The following is a 20,160-nucleotide window of genomic DNA, read 5'->3' as shown; positions in this document are numbered from 1 at the left end:
GAGGCCTTTTTTTTTTTTTTTTTGACTACTGGCCGCAGTATCTCAATGGCCTGAAGTGCTGTGGGTAGTCGTGATTCACGGTTTTACAAACCACAAGGTGGCCACATTCTGACAAGACCCAGGACAGAGGAGGAGGGATTGTTGGGGGGATGGGTAGCATCTGGATTGCCTCTCCCTCTGCCCCCACCTGAGCCTGGGCCCTGGAAGCTCTCTGTGTCTTTCTGGAGCTATTGCGTTTTGTCCCAACTCCAAGTCCTGTCTTCCTGCCTTCCAACCTTTACTCTCGTATCCCTGACACAAGACATGTCAGAAATAGGAGACTTGGCTGTCAGAAAAGGCCACATACACTCACTTAAGTGGAGGTTATGAGGAGGGTCTGCGGGGGAGGTGGGAGGAGATGGTAGAGAGATGATGGTGAACATTCCTCCCTGTTGTCATAATTTTATTAAAGGAAAAAAATCCTGGAGGAAGTAGCAGGGTATAAACAGAAAAAACCATGACTTTAGATTCGGAGGCAGACACATCTAGATTCAAGCCCAGCCATGAATGAGTGACCTTAGGCAAACTGCCTCAGTTTTTCCTGTCTATAAAATAGGCTAATTCTTCCTTCTTCACAGGGTTGCTGTGGAACACTTAGCCCGTGGCCTGCCTCATAGACAATGTTTAATAAACCCCAATGGCCTGGCCTCACAGGGCACATCCTATTTGGCAGGCCTACATTGACCTCCCATTGTCACCACAGTGGCCTCATGAGGAAGATGTATTTATGTTCACTCCATTTACAGGTTAGTAAACTGAAGTTTAAAACAACTTGCCCAGGAGACCACAAGTTAGTGCCAGGACCTGGGATTTGATCCCCTGGGGTCCTGGCCTGGGGCCACCATGGGCTTCCTGCTTTTTCTCTGGAGAGTCTGACTTCAGATGGATGCTGAGCCCAGGGAACCTCTGGCAGACCTGAGGCTTGGGGCATCCCCACCTTTGCTGGTGCCTGGAGGATACCCCAGGCTGGCCAGGCTCTCCACCAGCCAGCCATGGCCCAAGTGAGAGGCTCAGGAGGCCCTTCCCTTATAAGGACAACAACTCAGCTGTGATGAAACTTTTCTGCCTCCCAGCTGGGTGGGCGGAGGAAGGGAAATGACAGGCTCCAACAGCTCAGCTGAGCTTGAGCCTCTGCAGGAACTCGCCCACAGCCTCCCCTCTCCTCTTCCTGTGTTGCACTGTGAGGGGCTTTCCAGAGGGTCCCACTGGCTGGAGGAGGGAGGCCACAGCCAGTGGCCCAGGGAAGTGAAGATGTGCAAACTGAGGCCAAGGAGGGGACAGGACCCTTGAAGGCCCAACAGGACCCTTGAAGGCCCAACCCTTGAAGGGGAGAGGACCCTTGAAAGCCCAACAGGACCAGTCTTCAGACTGGCCAGTGCTATCTTAGGGCCTGGGAAGGGGGGCTGGAGGAGGCTCTTGGGCAAGTCTCTCTCTCCCCTTGGCCCCCTCAGATCAAGTCATAAAGGGGAGGGGACTGGTCTGCTTGCAGCACAGCATAACCCTATTCCCTTCTTCCCATAGCTGTGTCCTTAGGGTACTGCCCTCCCCAACAAAAATCACCAGCCAACCATCCACCTGAGAAGCTAACCATGGAATCACAGGATATCAGGACTGACAAGGATCTTGAGACCATCTAGTCCGTCCCACCGAGTTTAGAGAGGAGGAAGTAACAGCTCAGTGGGAGGACCTGAACTTGCCCGTCAGTTGTGTTAAAATATGTGTGTGTGTACACATATATATGTATATATGTGTATATCACATATTTAAATTGGGAGGAGGGGCTTTCCCTTGGTTTCCTATTAAAAGTTTCTTTTTTAAGAAATCCCAACATGTTAACTGAATAAAAGGACAAAGGACTTGTTCTACACCCAGTTCTGGTTAGCTGTGGGGTTTGGTGCTTCCCTGGAGACCACATCTGGGGTTGGCAGGGGGGTGAAGCCCTAGGCCAATGGAGAACCAAGTATGGCAGCTGGCGAATCGGTCTCTGACACTGCTGTGCACGATTAGTGTGACCTGAAGCAGCTGCTCAGCCTCTCTGAATCTCAGTCTCATCTCTCCCAGCAGGGTGATTTTGAGGATAAAACTAGACAATTTATATAAAGCATCCAGCTCAGGGCCTGACACATAGTAGGGGCTTAGTAAATGGGTAACAGTATTGTGTGTTGGGCACCTACTTTAGATTAGGTGCTATGGATTCCAAGAAAATGGTATCCTTCCCCAGGTTGCTTGCTGCCAGTCAGGGGAGACAGACAGACAGACTGACAGCCCCCCCTCGGTGAGCATAGTGGGATAAGCTTTGTTAGATGGGCATGTTCTGCGGCAGCACAGAACAGAGCTCATCAGGCTTCTCTTGCTGAGGGAATCAGACAAGGCCTCATGGAGGTGACTTTCGTCTGCACCTTGAAGGAAGACTAATACCAAACAGAGGAATTGGGGAGGGCATTTGAGACAGGGAATAGCAGGTGGACAGAAGGAAAATAGCCTTTGCTAAAGCAAATTCTTTGTGTAGTACCCTGTAGGAGGAGGTGCTGAGGGAGGGGTGGAGGCCTGGGAGATGGGGGCGGTGCAGAAGGCAGAAGGTTGTGATGTTCACTCGGAAAGCTTGGACTTTGTCCTAGAGACCAAGGGGAGTCATGGGTGGGTTTTAAAGAGGGCAGACACAGGCTGTGGGGTGGAGACTGGAGGCAGGGAGACCAATTAGGAGGTGGCAATGGACAAGGTGTAGAGGGGTCAGGGCTTGAGCTGGGACCGTGCCACGGGAAGTAGAGTAGAGGAGTAGAATCTTTCTAGGGGGTAGAATGGGGGGTTTGGGGTCTTGTGGATGTGGGAAGGCTGGAGTGGGAGGGAGGGAAATGGATGACTTCCAGGGTGTTGGGCTGTGGAGGCACCCTTTCCTGAGATGGGGAGCCCTGGGGGGAAAGACAGGTTGGGGAGAGGATGGCAACTGTGTGAGAGGTCCAGTGAACTACCAGAACTGAGCTGGAGCAAATTTGAAGATCATGGGCATCTAGACAGTGGGTGATTGAAGCCGCAAGTATGGCAGAGTTATATCTTAGATGTTGTAGGATTAGATTTGAGTGTGACTGACAAGAGGCCATGGTGTCAGGAGAGTTCATCAGAGGCCAAAATCTGGGCCCCAGGGGAGTTAGGCCAAGATAACAGTGACACTAGTTTTCTCTCATGTGAGTCAAGTCCAGCAGTAGAGTCCATCCCTATTACAGCAGCTCCAAGGTCACTTAGGACCTCCTCCTCTCTTACTGTTCTGCCATCTTATCACTTGACTCCTACTTCATGATTTCCAAGCAGCTCAGCTCCTGTCGCATCACTTGTACTCTAACTGCTGGGAAGGGAGATGGGGTCATAAGGACACACACCTTCCCTTCAGAGACACTTCCTGGAAGTTGCACTTCTGCCGACCTCTCATTGGCCAGATTTTAGTCAAATGGCCACACCTAGCTGCAAGGATGATCTTTCAGTTTCTTGGTCATTCTTCCTGGTGACCGTGTGCCAACTGGAAATCAGAAGTCCTATTACCAAAGAAAAAGGAAAGAATGGATCTCTAGAGCAGCGTTTCTCAATGGGGGGCCATGTTGCCCTCCAGGGGACATTTGGCAACATCTGGAGGTATTTTTGTCACTGTTAGGAGGGTGGAGGCCAGGGATGCTGCTAAACGTCCCATAATGCATAGGACAACCTCCATAACATTTGGCCCAAGATATCAGTGGTGCTGAGTTTAAGAAGCCCTAGCCTACATGGACAATTTTTAGTCTCATTGCTGTAACCAGGACAGCATGAAGAATGAGGGGACTAGTCACTTGTGGCCACGCAAGACACCTGTCCTGGGCAGGCCACAATATTAGGGGAGTTCAGCAGCTCAGACCTAGGCTCTGGGGGTTTGTTTGGTTTTTTTTTTGCGGGGGGGGGGTTGTTATATTTGCCCCAGCTTGGAGGGGCTCCTGCCCTCACAGAAAAGCAAAGAAGCTTTGTTTTGTTTGTGCCTCTTTGTTTCATTCATTTCTTTATATTGGGCTCCGAAGTGCAGAGGGAACTCTGAGGGGAGGACTCTGAGGGAAGGGGCTTATTTAACACATGGGCATTTCTTTGCCCACCAGCCACCGACTTGGCCGCTAGTGGGGGAAAAAGCTCCATAGTCTGGCCCCCCATGGCCAGACTCTAGTTCAGTCCCTTATTTATAGCGTGATACAGTTAGACCCTTCCCCCAGCCTCCTGGCCACAAGCCAGGGCTGGGTGGTCAAGGAGAGGCCCCTGGCCCTGAATCTGCAGAGATGCCAGGGCGGCTTTTCTGGCTTTGCCCATAGCGCTGGGCTGGGCCTTTCTGTGCTTCCTCCCTCCCAGGCAGCCTTCCAACCAAGTCAGCGTTTCTGGGCCCCTCCCACCTTCATTTCCTTCCCGGACTGTAGCCTTGGGTCTGAAGGGAAGCAGACCTGCCCCGGCTGGGGCCAATGCCAGGCCATGCTGAGGCTGAGGCCTGTGGGTCCCCAAGGTCCCTGGGATGTGGTACAGCCGAGAGAATGCCTATCAGTGGGATGGTGGTGGGGGAGAGTGTGAACAGCTCTGTCTCTGGGGAGGGCTAGGGGAAAGAATAGCCCCCAAGCCAGTCTAAACTGTTGGGGTCCTTACTGCGGGTGAGCAAAGGTCTCCCCCAGGCCAAACAACACCCCACTCTTATCTGGCTATAAAAGGCTCCCTGAAAGGAATTGGTCTGAGAATGGCCCACTGGACCTGGGCTAGGGTCAATCCCTACAATGGGTCTGGGAGGCAGGGTCTCCACGAGCTCAGGAAGGGTTAAGCTCCTACCTTCCAACCTGTTTCTGGAGGCCCAGAGGAACTCTGGAGGTTTTCAGCATTTTCAAATATCTGAGTTCTTCAACGGGACTGGTGATGGATTTGATTGGTGGCACAGACCTTCTGTCGCATGACCTCTGACGAGTTGCCTGACCTCTCAGCTCCTCAGTTTCCTCATCTGTTCAATGAGGAGAATAATGCCCAGCTGAGAGTTGTGAGGATTCATCCGGATAGTGCCTGGCCCACGGGGGGCACTCAGGAAATAGTAGCTGCTCCTCTCATCATTGTATCATCACACTGTCTCTCAGGAGAGCTTCGCTTCTCCTCATCAGAAAATCCTTCCCCGAGCCACCACTCTAATTCTTTTTTTTTTTTTTTTAAGATTTTAAAAAATTTTTATTTATTTATTTATTTTATTTATTTATTTGACAGAGAGAGACACAGCGAGAGAGGGAACACAAGCAGGGGTAGTGGAAGAGGGAGAAGCAAGCTTCCTGCAGAGCAGAGAGCCTGATGCAGGGCTCGATCCCAGGACCCTGGGATCATGACCTGAGCCGAAGGCAGACACTTAACGACTGAGCCACCCAGGCGCCCCGCCACCACTCTAATTCTTAGCATGCAGAGTCTGCAGTGGGAGCCACCTCAGGAACCTGCATTTTACAGATGAAGGGACCAGGGAAGAGACTTGCCCAAGGTCACACAGGAGGGTCAACCAGCTGGAATCCATGAGCAACATTCTTCTCCCGCTCTCCCAGGGCTCTCCCGCCGCTCAGGAAATGGGCCCAGTCTTTTCATGTTCACCCTTGTTGGCAAGAGCCCCCAAAGGCTGTTTTCCTTCTGTCCAGTTCAGTGTTGATGGCTGCAATCAGGAAATGGGGTGATGGGATGTCCTTCCCTACGTCCTCCTGGTGCGGGGCGGCAACCTCACAGGGCTGGGCTTCCTGACATACAGCTGTGGCAGCAGCTGAAGGAGCTAGCATCATCTTTAGCAATCAGTTTTACAAAGTCAAATACTGAGAATGGGGTGAAAACGGAGGAGAGATGGGGCAGATGTAAGGAAACGAACTTTTTTTTTCCCCGGCAGACAACGAATAGAGTTATTCTAGGCTGGATACATCAAGAAACAGAGACATTAAACATACTATCTGCAGTCAGGGAGAGAAGTCACAAAAAGTAAAAATCACTACTACAGTGGTACCTCTGGGCAGTGGTTCTGGAGGTGGGAGAATTTAACTTTTGATACTTTTCATACTATTTGAATTGTTACCGTTCAGTATTATTATTTGCCGTATGTGTATGTTACGCCTATTAATAAAAGAGTTCATGCCGAGCTCAGGCAGGGGCTACTTGGGCAAAGATGCAGTGTGACTTTTTTTGTCTCTAGACTCCTTGGATGTGAGTCCCTCAGGAAGTCCTTGGTCAGGCTAAGATGGAATTCTGTGTCAGTCAGACTTCAGCTGGGCCCTCCCTCCCGCCCCCCTCAAAATCAGTTAAGATTTGCTCCAGGAAAAGAAAAAGACAAAGACTGGGTCTAAGACTGTTCCACCTAGAAAATTCAGTTATCCTTAGAAAAAGAAAAAACTCCTAACTCATACCACATACTCTAGATTGGAGTGATGGATCAAGAACTGCAAAGTTAAACCTGAAAACCTTTAGAAAAAATAATGGTATTTTTCTGATATTTTGCTTTGTTACAATGAAGAACTTCTCATCAAAAGACATCTTGAATAAAGTGAAAAGACAAACTGGGAGAAGAGAAATTATTTTATATAACCAAAGGATTAGTATTAAGAATATATAGGAAGGGATGCCTGGGGGCTCAGTCAGTTAAGCCTCTGGCTCTTGATTTAGGCTCAGGTCATGATCTCAAGGTTGTGGGATCGAGCCCTGTGTCGGAATCCCTGCTCAGCTGGGAGTCTGCTTGGGATTCTCTCTCTCCCTCTCCCTCTCCCCCTCCTCCTGCTTGCACACACTCTCTCTCTCAAAATAAATCAATAAATCTTTTAAAAAAAAGAACATAGGGGCGGGGCGCCTGGGTGGCTCAGATGGTTAAGCATCTGCCTTCGGCTCAGGTCATGATCCCAGGGTCCTGGGATCGAGCCCCACATCGGGCTCCCTGCTCAGGGGGGAGTCTGCTTCTCCCTCTCCCTCTGCCTCTCCCCCGCTCATGCTCTCTCTCTCTCTGTATCTCTCTGTCTCAAATGAATAAATAAAAAATCTTTAAAAAAAAAAAAAGAACATAGGGGCGCCTGGGTGGCTCAGTCGTTAAGCGTCTGCCTTTGGCTCAAGTCATGGTCCCAGGGTCCTGGGATTGAGCCCCGCATCAGGTTCTCTGCTCCGCGGTAAGCCTGCTTCTCCCTCTCCCACTCCCCCTGCTTGTGTTTCCTCTCTCGCTGTGTCTCTCTCTCTCTGTCAAATGAATAAATAAAATCTTTAAAAAAAAAAAAAAGAATATATAGGAAAAGATAGAGAACTCCTACAAATCAGTTAAACAAAAAGATAAACAATACAAGAGAAAAATGAACAGAAGATATGAATAGGCATTTGACTGAAGGGAAAATATATACGGCTAATAAACATATGAGGGCATACCCAGCCCCATTAGCACTCAGAGAAATGCAAACAAGCACCATAATGAATACCATGTTACATCCACTTGGCTGGCAAAAGTTTCAAAGTTTGACAATACAGAGGTAGAAGGGGATATGGGCCATAACATCTCTTAGGCAGTTATTGGGGATATAAATTGGTATAACCCCCTCAGAAAACAAATTTGACATTTCTTTTTTTTTTTTTTTTTTTTTTTTTTTTTTTTAAAGATTTTATTAATTTATTTTTGAAGATAGAGACACAGCGAGAGAGGGAACACAAGCAGGGGGAGTGGCAGAGGGAGAAGCAGGCTTCCCGCCAAGCAGGGAGCCCGATGCGGGGCTCGATCCCAGGGCCCTGGGATCATGACCTGAGCCGAAGGCAGACGCTTAACGACTGAGCCACCCAGGCGCCCCAAATTTGACATTTCTTATCAAGCTGAATATACATCTACCCAGCAGTAGATTGAATTATTATTCCCATTTTACAGAAGAGAAAACTCAGGCACAGAATGGTTAAGTGAGCTGCCCAAGGGTATAGCTAGTCAACAGCAGAGCGGGGGTTTGAATCAGACTGGCCCCAAAGGAGGAGAAAGGGCACTGATGGAACAGTCCCAGACACTGGGGCAACTGCTGGCTGGGCCTGAGGTTTTCTGTGACCCCAGAGGGGGAACGCTAAATGAGATCTCTGAAAACAACACCAATGTAGACATGCGATCCTGGCCTCACAGGGAGGAAGGGGCCTTCCTGGGCATCTGGCCCTGCTGCAGTGTGAGTTCTGGAATAGTCATCACAGGTGCACTGCCCTCCCTGCCTCCATGAGGCCTGTGTGCACAGTGAATGCAAGTATAGGATGAAGAAGCGCTGCTCTCTCGCTCACAGGAATCAGCTCAACAGGGAGACAGACACGTTGGAGGCCCAGACAAGTGCTGTGCTGGGTGTGTGTGTGGGGGGGGGCGCGCATTGAGGCTGCGAACACTGGGAGGCTGGGCGGGTGGGCACTTCCCCTGCAACCCAACTGTCTTGTGAACCCATGAATACTCAGATAATTCTGCTGACTTGGGGATTATCACAGGCCTTGTACAGACAGGAAATGTAGGCCCAGAGATGACCACGGGCACACAGTTTGGGTGTGGTTTAGCAGGGTCTGGGATCCAGGCCTTCTGGGGGCTAAACCCCTGCAAGATTCCCTAGCAGGTCACACTCCAGGCCCCCAAGCCAACAAACGGTGTGAAAACGCCTTCCTGTGAGCCACACGGGCTCTGCACCCCCCGCCCCAGCTTTCCTCCTCAGAAACAGATGTTTTATCCTTCCATCGCCTCTCCCCTCAACAATGGTTGAGACAAACTGGGTGAATCACATCTAAAGCAGAAGCAAGTCTCTATCAACCCAACACCTACTTAGTCCATTTCCTGTCTTGGGTTGGGGGGTGGTGGTCATTCCATGGGAGTTTTCAAACTCCTACCCATATTCCAGACCAGACTCTCCCTACAAGGGCCTGTGTTGAGATATGATTTCAGGGAAGGGTAGGAACATGGGGCAGGGCCCTCTGGTTAGGTGGATCTCTCCACCAAACACCACCACTAAGCCATTCCTTTGTGTCGTTTCTCCAGAAAGACCCGGCTGATGGAACTTGTCAACCATGAGTCCTGTATTATAGCTCTGAAAGCGCTTTACAGTTTATGAAGTGATTTCACATCTAAAAACGTTTTTGTTTCTCATAACAGCTATGAATTTACACATGGGCAACCATTTAAACTTGTCCATGGAGGAGATGAGGACACTGGATGAGGCTCAGAGAGGCAGGGGACTTTGTAGCTAATCAGCACCAATATTTCAATACGGATCTTTGATTCCAAATTCCATGTACCTCACATAACTGGGAATTGTCCCAGAGAGCAGAGGCTGAAGGGACACAAAACAACTGTTTTTTGTTTTTTTAAATTTTTTGTCATTTGAACAGGTGGGTTTTGATTAGAAAGTAGAAAGGAAAGGATGAGGGGGAAATGTTCTGGAGCAGGGGAAGACGGTGGCAGACCTGGGCCACATGGACGGGCACAAGTCCCCCAAGGCGCTGACAATTTGGGCAGGGGGAAGGGTGGCCCAGCAGGGGGTAGGAGGAGTGGGGGGATGAGCTCTGGGGAGTCAGAGCCTGTGTCCTGGCTGGGCCACTTCCTGAGGCCCGAGGGGCTGGAGTGGGCATCTCCTCTAGGCTTCTGTTTGTTCCCTGGGCTCTGCAGGCCTCCCAGCTCACCGCCGATGTCTGTGGCCTGATTCCCAGCCAAGTGTCTTGTGAGCCTGTCAGCGCTGACCTAGTCACGCTGGCTCGTGACTGTGCCCCTCCCGCACACGAATGAGTCAAGAGGGGAAACAGGCGCCTAAGGGCTTCCGGGGGATTCCCATGATGCAGGCGGCTCTGGGCCCTGGGTGCAGAAGGCCTTGAGGGGCCTCAGAGTGCCTGGGAGGCCGGAGCTTCCCCAGGGTTGAAAGCCGGTCAAAATAACCCCAGACCTAACTTGGTTCCTCTCCTGCTGAGTGGCATCAGCGTGAGTAGGGGCACAAAAGTCATTCGGGTGGGGGAAGGCCTGGCTCAGGGCTGAGCCATCTGCAGGCATCTGGGGCACAGTGTCTCCATGTAGTCCTGGGAGCTCCACCTTCTGGGTGAGCAAACAGAGGCTCTACTTTCTCCAGAAGAATGCTGAGCAGAGTAACCACAGCAGAAGCCCCAGGAGACCCTCCTTTACTAAGACCTACTACCTGCAAGGCACTTTATTTGTAAATTCAATGAGGTTTTAAAAACTACGTTAGATACAATTACATATACATGCTATAAAATACAAGATAGAAAAAAATAAAATAAAAGATAGAACTGGACCAGGAATTCTTAATCTGAGGTCTGTGGGATCCCCAAAGATCTAAGAATAGAATTCAGGGAATCTAAATATTTGGAAGAGAAAAAAAATACATCTTTATTTTCACTGACCTCTACCTGAATTTTTTCTCCACGGTGATGTGGCAACAAACCACAGCCATGTAGGCAGGACCTGTGATGGTGTCACTGATAGAATTACAGATATTTCAAAATATGGTTTATGTTCATCACTATTTCAAAATTACAGTAGTTATTAGACCTATTGCTAGATCTTGATATTTCATGCCTCAACTGGAAGCACTATTTCTACATCAAACATTTTTTTTATTTTTGATAAACACATTTTAATTTAGTTGGTTTCCTTTATAAGCCTAGGTTATTTTATTGTGTACATTTAGCATTATTCTGAGATGGGGTCTATAGGCCTTACCAGATGACAAAGGGGGCTATGGCGCATACACAAAGGTTAAGAGCCCCTGACCTAGGCTGGCCCTGAAATATGTGGGAGACACTTCCATTTAAAAAATGGATCCTGGGGGCGCCTGGGTGGCTCAGTCGGTTAAGCATCTGCCTTTGGCTGGGGTCATGATCCTGGGGTCCTTGGACCGAGCCCCGAGTCAGGCTCTCTTCTCAGTGGGGAGCCTGCTTCTCCCTCTTCCTCTGTCCCTCCCCCCCAGCTTGTGCTTCCTCACTCTCTCAAGTAAGTAAATAAATAAAATATTTAAAAGAAATAAAAAGTGGATCCTGATTTTTTTAAAGACTATTTTCCAGTTACATTAGAAAGTTGAATGCCTATCTGGTTATTTTACTTAATCAAGTGAAATTCAACTCCCCACCATCACTGGACAGTGAGCAATCCATGGCTCTCCAGTTGAACGCTTCTAACAGTCCATTAGCAGAAACATCTTCCCCCCCAAAACAGGCTCTTACACTGTTTAACTTAACTGAAACAGCCCTGAGGCTTCTACACGTTCTTCTTCCTCTCCATGTACACTCACCATAATTAGACAGTGTCCTGAGAGGAATGGTTAAGGAACTGGAGGTCTTTTGGCTAGAGAATACACTGCGAGTGGGAGAGCTGTGGGGGAGAGGACGTAGGACGGCTGTCTTGCTTTCACAAAGGGTGGCCCTTACATTCCTGCAGGCAGCTCTGGAAGCCTAGCAAAGGCGCGAGGTTTGCAATCAGGTTGGCCCAAATGCCCAGATAGTCTCTTCTCTCTCCTTACAACCCACTTATCCCCTTCATCACCCTCCCTCTGCGGGACCTTGGTTCCTCCTGCTGACTCCCCTCTGGGAGTCAAATGTGCTCTGGGAGACAGGTCCTGAGAGAGAGGGGCTGGTGGTGTGGATGGAATGGCAGACCCAAAAGAGGGGAGGGTCGTAGTGTTGTCCAGGGCACTGTAGGACCCATCATCACCCTTCCCTGGGTCTTGGTTTCCTCAGCTGTAAAATGGGCATCCTATCTGCCCTTGTTGGCATGGATTAAATGAGATGTTGATGGGGAAAACATTTATGGTGCTAAGGTCACAATGGTCATCAACTCACTAAGGTAGAGGACAGAGATAAAGCTTCAAGGATGGCTTTCCCAGTGGGTGGGCTTTGGATTTAAGTTGGAGATCAAGTCTAAGTTGAAGAACTGACTTCTTTTCCAGTGGTGAGCTCTCCCTTCACAGGGATGAGGGAATCAGCACAGGTTCAGAATCAGATTGAATCATGGCTCTTCCTTGCCCTTTGTTTGGCCTTGGGCAAGACAGCTCCCTTGTCTGAGACTCAGTTTATCATCTGGGGATAATAACAGGATCTACCCTCATTGTTGTTGTGAAGATTCAGTAAAATCCCATGTGAAGAACACTCAGCCCAGAGCTTTGTGGGGGAAACACCCTAGAAATGTTTATTGACGAATATGATCATTCAGTATTCCAATCCTGAGGGAATAGGCTACGAGTGATGAAGGCAGTCTGGGCAGACCCAAGAGTGAGAATGGCAAGGGGCTGAAGGAAAATGGAGCTCCTCTCCAGCCCCCCCAACAGGGCTTCCTCCTGACTGGGAAGATGCTGCCCTGCTGCCCCGGGGGTTCTTGTGTGTCAGCCTTAGAGTGAGCATACTTGACCTTCTTGATGACCTGCCCCTGTGGGACTGACCCCAGACTTCAGGGTCAGCCAGGCAGGCCTTCTCTGGGTTTGGCATCCTCCCTCAGTCCCCTGGGCCCTGGAGGCTGGCCAGCTGTCAGGCCTGATGTTCAGCCGTATGGAACTGACTCCCTTGGCCAGGACCAGGAGGGAGCGCCCAGGGATGGAGTTGCCTCTTGAGAGAGGCCCAGAGTTTCCCTCTTGCCTGGATGGCTCCTCAGACAGTGAGCAAGGCTGAAACTGATACAGACAGAGGAGAGTAGGAACCGGGACCCAAAATGAGGACCTAAAACTGAGGGAGGAAGGGGCACCCACACAGGGCAGGCCACGTGGAGAGCTTCAGTCTCTCCTCAGAGCTGACTCCAGGTGCCCCATGGCTGCATCTCATACTTCTTCCTGTCTGCCTCCTTCCCCAGAAGCTTGGACCATCCCCTTCCCCATCTCACATCTCCCTGGGACTGGCACTACTCAGGATGAACTGGGGCATGGCCCCAAGGTCTGGACGGGGGTGCCACACTTAGGGGTCACTCAGGTATTTGCCAATGGGGGTGGCCAGGCAGGGACCCATATTCACTACCTCTGACCAGGGGCTTTCAAGCACTGTTTCTAAAGCTCCAGCCATTCACGCATCATTTTCCAGATTTTTGTTACCTAAACTATTTTCCATTTAATATACTTTTTTTAAAAAGATTTTATTTGTTTATTTGACAGAAAGAGACACAGCTAGAGAGGGCACACAAGCAGATGGAGTGGGAGAGGGAGAAGCAGGCTTCCTGAGGAGCAGGGAGCCCGACGCGGGGCTCGATCCACCCAGGTGCCCCTCCATTTAATATTTTTCTTTAAATCTTTAATTCCTTTTCAAAATTTAGTGTAGAGAAAGAAGAAAGAAGAACAAAGAACAAAGCTGCAGGCTGATTTTAAACTCTATTACAAAACTATAATAATTAAAACAGTATGGTATTGGCATAAAACACACACATAGGGGTGCCTGGGTGGCTCAGTCATTAAGTCTCTGCCTTTGGCTCAGGTCAGGGTCCTGGCATCGAGCCCCGCATCGGGCTCCCCTGCTCAGTGGGAAGCCTGCTTCTCCCTCTCCCACTTCTCCTGCTTGTGTTCCCTCTCTCGCTGTCTCTCTCTCTGTCAAATAAATAAATAAATAAATAAATAAATAAATAAATAAAATCTTTAAAAAACAAAACAAAACAAAAGACATATAGATCAATGGAACAGAATAGAGAGCCTAGAAATAAACCTATACATATATGGCAAAAGAGGCAAGAATGTATAATGGGGAAAGGACAGTCTCTTCAATAATGTGTCAGGAAAGCTGGATGACAGAATACAAAAGAATGAAACTGGACCACCATCTTAACGTATATACAAAAATTAACTCAAAATAGATTAGAGACTTGAATATAAGACCTGGAACCATAAAATTCTTACAAGAAAACATAGGCCACAAGCCCCTTGACATAGGTCTTGGCGTGGTTTTTTGAATCTGACAGCAAAAGTAACAAAAGGAAAAATAAACAAGTGGGACTATATCAAACTAAAAAGCTTCTGCACAGCAAAGAAAACTACCAACAAAATAAAAAGGCTATGTACCGAATAGGAGAAAATATTTGCCCCCGACCATTTATCTGATAAGGGATTCATGTCTAAAATACATAAAGAAAAAAAGGGGGGCACCCGGGTGGCTCAGTCATTGGGCATCTGCCTTCGGCTTGGGTAATGGTCCCAGGGTCCTGGGATGGAGCCCCACACCGGGCTCCCTGCTTGGCGGGAAGCCTGCTTCTCTCTCTCCCACTCCCCCTGCTTGTGTTCCCTCTCTTGCTGTGTCTCTCTCTGTCAAATAAATAAATAAAATCTTAAAAAAAAAAAAAGAAAATCTGAATGTATATTTCTCCAAAGAAGATATTCAGATGACCAACAGGTACATGGAGAAGAGGCTCAGCATCACTAATGATCAGGGAAATGCAAATCAGAACCACAAGGGAATACTACCTCACACTTGTTAGAATGGCTAGTGTCAAAAAGACAAGAAATAAGTGTTGATGAGGGTGTGGAGAAAAGAGAATCTTTGTGGTACTGTTGGTGGGAATATAAATTGGTACAGCTGCTATGGAAAACAGTAGGGCAGTTCCTCAAAAAATTGAAAACAGAATTACCATATGATCCAGCAGTTCCACTTCTGGGTATTTAACTGAAGAAAATGAAAACACTAATTTGAGGGCGCCTGGGTGGCTCAGTTGTTTAAGCATCTGCCTTCGGCTCAGGTCATGATCCCAGGGTCCCGGGATCGAGTCCTGCTTCAGGCTCCCTGCTCAGCAGAGAGTCTGCTTCTCCCTCTACCCTTCACCCCACTTGTGCTCTCTCTCTCTCAAATAAATAAATAAAATCTTAAAAAAAAAAAAAAGAAAACACTAATCTGAAAGGATATCTGTACTCCCATGTTCACTGCAGCGTTATTTACAATAGCCAAGATGAAAACAACTTAAGTGTCCATTGATGGATGAATGGATAAAGAAATTGTAGTATATGTATACAATAGAATATTATTCAGGCACAAAAAGGAATGAAATCAGCAAAGATCTACTCATCTTGCTGCCACCTAAGACTTCTCTCTGTAAGTCTCCTTAATAAACCATTGCTTGCCAAGCTGGAAAAAAAAAAGGAATGAAATCTTGCCATTTGCAACAACATGGATGGACCTCAAGGGCATTATGCTAAGTGAAGTAAGTCAGAGAGAGAAAGATGAAATCATAGGACCTCTCTTACATGTGGAATCTAAAAAACAAAAACAAAAATAAAAAACCCCCAAGCTCATAGAAACAGAGAAGACATTGGTGGTTGCCAGAAGTTGGAGGGATGGGGAGAAATGGGTGAAGGGCATCAAAAAGTAAACAAAAACAATTTTTCAGCCTATTTCCAAGCAATAATATCTGTGAAATATTGAGTTTGATGAGCTGATTTATTTTTCCTGATTTACATTTGTATTAATACATTATTAAAAGAAAAAAAAAACAGTTCACATACGTATCACCTAAATGCCCCTAATGGACTATATTTTTAAATTCATCTTGTGGTCCATGTTTTGGGAAATCATTTAGTGGAAAGAACAAAGATTTTGAGGCCGTACCATACATAGGTCCTATGAACCCTTGAACAACATAGGTTTGAACTGTGTGGGTCCATTTACATTCAGATTTTTTTTTTTTTTGCGCAGTACAGTACTGTAAATCCATTTTCTCTTCCTTATGATTTTCTTAAAAACATTTTCTTTAGCTCACTTTATTGTAAGAATACAGTGTATGCTACATATAATGTACAAAATACGTGTTAATCAACTGTTTATGGTATCAGTAAGGATTCATTCAGATCAACCGTACACTATCAGTAGTTAAATTTTAGGGGAATCGAAAGTTACACTTAGATTTTCAACTGAGCCAGGGTGGTTTGCACCCCTTACCCCTGTGTTGTTCAAGGATCAACTGTACTTTCTAACTGTATGACTTTGGGAAAGTCACTTAACTTCTCTGAGCTTCAGTTTCCTGATCTATATAGTGAAGATCCTCTCTCCTACAGCTGTCATGGGCATAGGTGTGAGCACTGAACATGGGACCTGGCCAAAGTAACTTTCTTCCTCCTTCTGCAATCTTGCCCCCCTTCCTTGCAAAGATAATTTAAGCAGGAAACCCGGTCTCTCGAGCCATCTCCCTAACCACAAGGACCTACTGCATTCCAGAGTAGCCTACTCTGAAGGCATGTCTGGGAGGAGGTGTTACTTTGGCACCCGTCCAGGTCTACCAATTCTAGGTAGAGAAGTGCTTCCTGGCATCTACTTCAAGTCCCTATGCTGCAGTGTAAGCTCCTGTTCTTGTGCTCTACCCTCAGTGGAAATGAGAATTAGTTAGGGAGCCTCATTCATGGAGGGGCAGCCTGATGGTATGGAAAGGCCTGTGGGAAGTTGGGTTCAGTCCTGGCACTGCCACTATCTCACTTGTATGCCTTGAGCAAGTCACTGACCCTCTCCGTCTATGGGTTTTCTTATCTGTAAAACAAGGGGGCCAGCTTTGACTGTGAAACCAGACTCTTTCCCATGTATTCTCACCCAGTGTAGATGGGGTGGGTGGAAAGGGCAGGGACTCCTGCCTTTTCCTATCGAGGAACTAATTTGTTTCTCTTCTGGTTGAGGATGTGGGAACTGGGAGGGAGTAGGGTAGAGTGGGGATGGGGGCCGAGAGGAAGTTACTGATGAGGGTGGGAGACTGGCTGCCATTAAGCCCTTCCCACTGGAAACTTCCTTCCTGTCCCCTCCCTGATAGAACCACAAGGAAGAGTCTAGGTGTTTCCAAGGACGGCCTGGGAAGGGTTAGATCAACAGAGTGAGGGATATGCTCGGTGGGATATCTGGATTGTGAGTGGTGTCTCCCTCTGAAGAGTATACTCTGGATGCTAATCTGGGTCCCCAAAAATGAGGGAGTAGGAGGGTTCAGAGATTACCTAGTTTAATCCCCCATCCTTTTACAGAAAGGGAAACTGAGGCCCAGAGAGGTACAGTGACTTGTTTAGGGTCATGCAATGACTTGGCAGCAGAATGAGACAAGAACCTAGGAGTCCTGCCCTCTGCTCCCAACCTCCTGCCCTGCCGTTCCGTCTCTCTTCCCCTAACTCTGATGACACTTCCGGGGAGACGTGGGGCTTCTATAAACATGCTCTAATTGATTCTTAACAGGAAGTGTGGGCTTTTTTGCTCTGAATTGACAACCACAGCAGCTATACACATACACAGGGACAAGCACATGTGTCCCCACATACACACACCCCCCAAATTTGTACACAGCTGTACTTGTCAGCATCTAGGCACACAGAAGGGGCACACTTATGCACTTCTCCCTAGGTGCCACGAGATGCCCAACTGGAGGCTCTCACTTTGTCCCGCTCTGACCTGTTTCATGCTTCCATAGTGGAAAGTGAATTTGAAAGTGGGGGAGCTGAGACATAGAGACCAGAGGGGGCTTCACTGGGTAGCAAAGGCCCCCATGCCCCAGACGATCTTGGGCCTGGAGGGGCTGCTCATAGTTCACAGGGCAGACTGACATGGAAACCACTAATTTGTCATGGGGGCCCAATGAAGCTGAAGAAAAGGGGCTTGGAGAGGTGAACTGACTTGCCCACAATGGCCCAGCATGTAAACGGCAAAGCCTAGATTTGAACCTGGGTCTGTCTGACCAAGAGCCCAGGTTCTTGGTCCCACAGGCACAGCTTTCTTCATTCACATCAAAGTACCTGATCCAGCCAGTAGCAACTTGGGTACCTATAAAATACCACAGAACTTCTCCTCGACAAAATAAAGGAATCAATACTCGTACTAGGAGTCAAGGTGGGGTTGAGGGAAGCTTCATGGATGAGTTGGCATTTGAAGCTGCTTTAAGAATGAATGAGATTTTATTAGAAGAGTAGAGGGGATGGGGAAGGGCATTCCTAGTGGAGGAACGGCACAAGCAAAAGCAGTGCAAGAAAGTGCAAGGGGCAGGGCAGGGCACAGTGGCAATGGAGTAGGGATGACTGGACAGAGAGGTGTGGGGCCAAGCTCTGGGACGGGGCTGGAGGATTGATGTGCATAGTCAGGGGGTTTAAGGGCCTTGAGTGCCAGGCATGGCATTTGTGGGTGAGGATATCCTGGTGGGTGCTTAAGGAAAGGTGTGCCTCCGTGAGTCCTGTGTCCCAGAGGCTCACCCTGACTCCAGGATGAAGGGCGGTATGAGTGGACACAAGGACGCAAAGCTGAGGCAGGGGGACCAAGGAGGAGCTGTTACAGGTGTCCAGGAAGAGGTCAAAGGTCTAGAACCAGGCCTGGATCAGTGGGATGGTAAGGAGGGTGAGTGGGAGAAAAGAGCAGCCTGAGAACAGACGGGGGCTCTCCAGGGATTCAGGCAGGGATGATTATGCAGCCACAAGGTAGAGGCTTCTGAGACCACCCAGTGCCCCCTTCCACCCCAGCCCACACCACTGGACTCAGGCTGGAAGGCCTCAGAGCAAGTCTCACCCCCACTCCAGACTCCCTGCCATGTCTAGGATCTACCCCACCCACTTGCTCTGGGGGGAAGCAGCAGGAATCCCCCCCTGCGGGCAGGGCAGGATTTTCTCCTTTCTCCACTAGCTCCAATGTTCAGTCTCTCCTCACAGCTGGAGGGACAGCACCTCCCGCTACCACTGGGTATAGGCATGGCTCCACCAGCAGTGAGTGAGGGACTCCGCCCCATGAATGGCTGTTGGTGCCTCCGGGAACCAGACGGGGCTCCTGTTGTCCCTAACTGACTGCCATGATGGATCATACAGTTACTGCCTCAACAAGGAGTCTGGGTGGTTGTGCTAATTGGCCAAGGTTGGTCACACGCCCAGCCTCAAGCTGCACGGGAGGCTGGGAAAGGGGGCATCTGGCATATTTAGTCTCAGTGGTGGAAGCTGGGCTCTTCCTCACAAGTGAAGAATACCCCACACATAGGAAGGGATTTCAGATGCTGAGTGGCCAACATAAATGACGAATGTCCAATATGCTACCTTATGGGTATGCCAGTGAGAATTAAATTATATATCCCATGTAAAAGTGCTTTGTAAGGCATCTGGTACAAAGAACATGCCCAGTAAATGTTAAGTCTCATTCCATCAAACTGTAGAGCTCCATGGGGGCAGGAGGTAGCCTCTCTGCTCCCTGCTGTATCACTAGTGCCCAGTGTGGTGCCTGGCACATAGTAGGAGCTTGACAAATATTTGTCGCAAGAATGTCTTGCTCCTCAAATCTGTGCTCCGTCCAACCTTTCTCTCCTCCCCTTTCTCTTTTTGCCTTGTTTGTGACCACAGCATTTTCCGAGGAGGAGACACATGCTGGGGCAGAAAGAATACTGTAGGAGGAGTCAGGTGCCCATACCTCAGCTCCACAACCAGCTCACTGTGTGATCGTGGGCAAGTCACTTCCCCTCCCTTGGTCTGGTTTTCTGCATCTGCAAAATGGGTACAATAACCTCTGCTGCTCTGCCCCATCTCTCTGATGTAAAGGACCAATGAGAGCATGTGAGAAGCTGATTGCAAAGCAGCAAAAAAGCCTTCAGCACCAAAGCGGGGGAGGAAGCAGCTGCTGAAGTGTTAGGACTCCACCCCAGAGGATCTGTTTTTGAAGAGGGGCTGAGGGGGGAATGCACTGGGGAACCAGCCTTCCTCTTCCCTGAGTGGAAACGCCTGGTGTTCATGTAGTATCTGTGAACTGAAGCTATTTTTAGGTAGCACAACTGCGATTATGACAGGGCCTCTTCCTGAAGGGGAAGGGTGGGGAGTAGACCTGAGTCATCAGTGGGGTGGTCAGACTGCACAGGCCGACTTAAGGCTACCCATGGAAATCAGACCTATCCGCGCGCCCTCCCCACCCACCCCGCATTACTCCTGGCCTCTGCCTTCCTTAGACAGTGCCTCCAAAGAGGGCAGCAGGGCGGGCCACCTGCTCCAGGAAGGACTAGGTCAATCATTGGGTTTGGAGCCTGTCAATTATTATTGGTCTCCAATGAGCGGTGGGCTGGCCGCGTCCCTGGGCGGGAACCTGAGGACCCATTGAAAAGAGCTGGAATAAATGGATGGAAAGGATGCCTGCCCCACCCTTCCTACTCTCTGCAGGGTCGGGGGGCTGGAATTGAAGGGTCAGCTAGGGTTTATTGGGCATGCACTGCATGCC

General features: G+C 48.8%; 1 protein-coding gene across 1 annotated transcript in view; it reads right to left on the bottom strand.

The window, feature by feature from the left end:
• The window catches only part of PIF1 (PIF1 5'-to-3' DNA helicase), a 69,439-nt gene that overhangs the window by 42,794 nt on the left and 6,485 nt on the right, over nucleotides 1-20,160 (bottom strand). The gene's annotated exons all lie outside the window — the stretch shown is intronic.

The sequence above is a fragment of the Halichoerus grypus genome, chromosome 8 (genome assembly GCF_964656455.1).
Source record: "Halichoerus grypus chromosome 8, mHalGry1.hap1.1, whole genome shotgun sequence".
Taxonomy (NCBI): Eukaryota; Metazoa; Chordata; class Mammalia; order Carnivora; family Phocidae; genus Halichoerus; species Halichoerus grypus.
This window is presented reverse-complemented; position numbering and strand designations above follow the sequence as displayed.